Below are 4777 nucleotides of genomic sequence, written 5' to 3' on the forward strand. Positions count from 1 at the left end.
CCTCTTAAGGTGCCCCCATTTCCCCCCTTTCTCCCTTACTAATACCCTTCTCCTATGGTCCCACCTCTCTTGAGCTCCTTCTTTCCCTTTATCCCATAGGTTCCTTGTATACCCTTCCCTCTCCCCTCCCTTAAACTAAACAAATTTTTATCCATATCTCCCTTATTAAGGCCTGTTTCCTACTGTTCTTCTCTTTCAGGTTATTTCTTTTCGTTTACCTCCCTGTTTCCTTTCCATTATCCTGGTTCCTGTAGTAATGCCTGGTTGCATACTTATTTATTAGAATCTGGTTCTAGGAATCACATATGAGGGAGAACATATGTCAATTTTTTTTTCTGAGTCTGTGTTACTTCAATACTAAAATTGTTCAAAAACAAACAAACAAAAAAAAGGAACAGAGGGGAGATCTCCCAAAGAGAAAACTATATACCCATATCCTTAATGAACATAGATGCAAAAATTTCAACAAAATACTTGCAAACCCCATACGGACAAACATTGAAAAGTCACCCACCATGGTCAAGTCAGCTTTATTCCAGAGATGCAGGAATGGTTCAATACACATATCAATAAATGTCAATAAATCATATAAGTGGATTCAAAGACAAAAACCATATGGTCATTTCAATAGATGCAGAGTAGGCCTTTGACAAAATTCACCATGCACTTGTGTTAAAAGTACTAGAGGTGGAAGTGTTGACGGCTGGAGCAGAGGCAGCAGCCAGACTAGCAGCTGAGGTTGTCTGAGCAATGGTGAAGATGGCAGCTGGTGGCCGAGGCAGCAGTGGCTCTTACAGCAGAGGGCAATGAGTGCAGCTGAACCCCCGAAACGGCTGAAGACTGACAACACCAAAGATGGGCACACAGGGGAAGCTGCAGAGGATCCAGTGGGAACTACGATGACCCCACAAAACCCCTGCCTCCTCAGTTGTCCACATCATGGGCCTGATTGACGATGTGGTGGAAGCTGACCTTGTGGAAGCATTGTAGGAATTTGGACCCATCAGGTACCTGGTGGTGATGCCTAAGAAGAGACAAGCTCTGGTGGGGTTTGAAGATGTGTTGGGGGCCTGCAATACAGTGCACTACACAGCCGACAACCAAATCTACATTGATTTTATCAGTTACTCTTAACAGCCAGAAGATCTCTCTACCTGGGGAGTCAACAGTGTGTTTCTATTCACCATGCTGACCCCTATCTATTCCATAACCACCGATGTTCTTTTCACTATCTGTAGTCCCTGAGGCCCTGTCCAGAGAATTGTCATTTTCCAGAAAAATGGAGTCCAGATCATGGTGGCGTTTGATTCTGTGCAAAATGCCCAGTGGGTCAAGGTTTTGCTCAATGGGGCTGATATGTCTTCAGGCTGCTGTACTCCAAAGATCGAGTATGCAAAGCCTACACACTTGAAAGTTTTCAAGAATGATCAAGTTGCTCGGGACTACACAAACACCAACATCCATGGACAATGTAAAGTGGCAGTAATACATTTTAAAAAAATTTATTTATTTAAAAACCACACAATCATAAGAAGCGTTTCATTACAACAGCACTGACATATTCAATAACAATTTCCAGGGATATAAGATGCATCTCTTTCAAATTTGGCTGTAAATTTTTGGATTTACAGTTGAATTAATACAGTTATATAATATTGTACTCAGTATAAATCCTATAGGACATAATATTAAATGAGGTTTTAAACTTTAAAAAAAGATCTCCATTTCACTATTAAAATATACAGTTTAATACAGAAAAATTCATTTTCAATACAATTAACACTAAAATGCACATGCATTTCTAATCTCTATATATCTGATTATTATTAGTCACAGTTGGTTACTTTCTGAGCTCCTTGGCATCTGAGCATGGATATAAAGTCATCAGGTAGATGTCAATGGTAATGTTTTTCACATCCTCCAATTACTAAGGAGCAAATACTTATGCTTTGAAGAATTATTAGTTTTTAAAATTTTTTTAAATTAATTAATGTATTTTTACACCCACTTCCCAGGTAGCATCCTCCCATAACCTCCCTCCCCGCACTAGAGCCCTTATACTCTGATATCCCTACTACTGTCTGCTGTGTTGTTAGCACCACCAGCCATTTCCCACTATTTGCCCTTCTGGTGAATCTAGTCAGCCTATCTAGAGGTCTTTGTTTTAGGAGGGTCAGCTGTTCCTCATTTAGTGGTAATCAGTTGTCAATATTCCTTTGGATAGGATTGGGGTCTGCTGTTCATTTTCCCAGTTCTATGCTGGGTTACTAAATGGGAGTCCCTTGGGCCACCCTGGCTAACAACTCAAAAGAAAGTATCTCCTATCTGGCATTGTTGCATCTAGCCTTACATATGGACTCTTATGAAATTATTTTGGCCTCTTTAATCTTTGGTTATACTTTCATTCTGGGTATCTAAGGCCATACAGTTGGACCAGATAAAACAATTTATTTTTACTCTTAAGGTCATTTGAGGATCTGTTCCTCAAGGGTCACATGGACTTCGGAGGAGCCCCTGGATCCTTTATTTTACCATTTCCACCTATGTCAAAGGTCCTGCTCGATCAATGTTGGCTTTGCTTGGAATTATGGAGGAAATGATTTCTCTGTGTTGACCCTCCTCTTTATAGACTGGACACTGGTTCAAGTCTATCTGGTGGGGTCTCCTCGGCCTCCTTGATCAAGAGGACAGGTGACCCACCACCACTATAGGACATTTTGAGAGATGCTCATAGTCCCCTGGAACTAGTTGACCTAGGAGGGCTAGGAGCAAAAAGTGTCCTTTGTGCCCCTCTGACCAAAGTACTCTAGGCCTCAAAGTATGACTGTTAAACACACAAGAATGTTAGTTTCACCAGTCTAGTATTTTAATTACTGTGTGTCATGTAGATAAACCTTGGGCAAAGACCAGTTGCTCTCAGATAAACCTTACCTAGACATGTTTCTTGATCTCTTATATATAATTTGTCAGTAGGGTATAGGAGTAATATGGTTCCCTCTGGTTTTCAAAACTAGCTAGGAATTAATTATCTCACATTGTCTCACCCCTGCATCATGGTTTTCCCACTTAAGTTGCCCCCATTTTCCCCCTTTCTCCCTTATGAATACCCTTCTCCTAGAGTCCTACCTCTCTTGAGCTCTTTCTTTCCCTTTATCCCCTAGGTTCCTTGTATACCCTTCCCTCCTCCCTTAAACTATACCATTTTTTACCCATATCTCCCTTATTAAGGCCTGTGTCCTACTGTTCTCTTTCAGGTTCTTTCTTTTCCTTTACCTCCCTGTTTCCTTTCCACTATCCTGGTTCCTGCAGTGGTCTGTTTGCATACTTATTTATCAGAGTCTGATCCTAGGATCCACATATGAGGGAGAACATAAATTTCTGAGTAAAACTCAATCATATAAATGAACCACATTTTCATTATCAACTCATCAATTGATGGACACTTAGGTTGCTTCCATCTCTTAGCTCTTGTGAAAAGAGCAGGAAGAAACATGGATGTACAAGTGTCTCTGCAATAGGATAAGTTCTTTGAGTATATGCCAAGGAGTGGTATAACTGAGTGCAATAGTAGGTTCATTTGTAGTTTTTTTAAGAGTTCTCCACACTGCTTTCCATAGGGGTTGAAACAGATTGCAGCCCCACCAGCAATGGATGAGTGTTCCCCTTTCTCCACATCCTCTCCAACATTTGGTATCATTTGTTTTCTTGATCTCAGCCAGTCTGACTGGGGTAAGGTGAAATCTTAAAGTGGTTTTAATTTGCATTTCCTGAATTATTAGTGATGTTGAACATCTTTTAAGATGTTTCATAGCCATCTTTACTTCATCTTTTGAGAACTCTCTGTTCAGGTCCTTAGCCCATCTTTTAATTGGGATGCTTCCTGTCTTCGTTCTCTGTTTTTTGAGTTTGTTATATACTCTGGTTATTAAACCTCTGTTGGATGTATCGCTGGTGAAGATTTTCTTCCATTCTGTGGGTTTTCTTTTAGCTTCCTTGGTTGTCTCGTTTGATGTACAGAAGCTTTTTAGTTTAATGAGGTCCCATTTGTTAATTCTTCCCCTTGTTTCCTGAGCAATTGATGTCCGGTTTAGAAAAATCCTTTCCTACACCTATATCTTGTAGGTTTTTCCCAATGTTTTCTTCTAATAGTTTCAGAGTTTCAGGCTTTACATTGAGGTCTTTGAGCCATTTGGAATTGACTTTTGTGCAGGCTGAAAGATAGGTGTTTAGTTTCATTCATCTACAAGTGGGGATCCAGTTTTGCCAGCACCATTTACTGAACATGCTCTGTTTCCTCCAGTTAATGTTCTTGGCCCCTTTGTCAAATATCATGTGGCTGAAATTGCATTTACTCATATTTGGGTCTGCTATTTTGTACTATTGGTCTATGGGTCTATTTTTGTGCCCATACCATGTTATTTTTATGACTATACCTCTGTAATACAGCTTGAAATCTGGAATAGTAATCCCCTGGCATTGCTTTTGGTGTTCAGGGTTGTTTTGGCTATCTGAGGTCTTTTGTGCTTCCATATGAATCTTAGCATAGTTTTTTCCAATTCTGTCAAAAATTATATGGGGATTTTGATTGACATTGCATTAAATCTATATATGACTTTTGGTAGGATGGTCATTTTCACAATATTAATTCTTCCAACCCATGAGCATGGGAGGTCCTTCCATCTTCTGATGTCTTCCTCAATTTCTTACTTTAAAGATTTAATATTTTCATTGTAGAGCTCTTTAATGTCTTTGGTCAGGTTTATTCCGAGATTTTATT

The 4777-nt window shown here is 39.7% G+C and overlaps 1 pseudogene; it reads left to right on the plus strand.

The window, feature by feature from the left end:
- Window positions 1–700: 700 nt before the first annotated feature.
- LOC103725648 overlaps window positions 701–4777 on the plus strand; it is a 5355-nt pseudogene continuing 1278 nt past the window's right edge.

Source organism: Nannospalax galili, unplaced genomic scaffold, assembly GCF_000622305.1.
Source record: "Nannospalax galili isolate Female #2095 unplaced genomic scaffold, S.galili_v1.0 scaffold448, whole genome shotgun sequence".
NCBI classification, from domain to species: Eukaryota; Metazoa; Chordata; class Mammalia; order Rodentia; family Spalacidae; genus Nannospalax; species Nannospalax galili.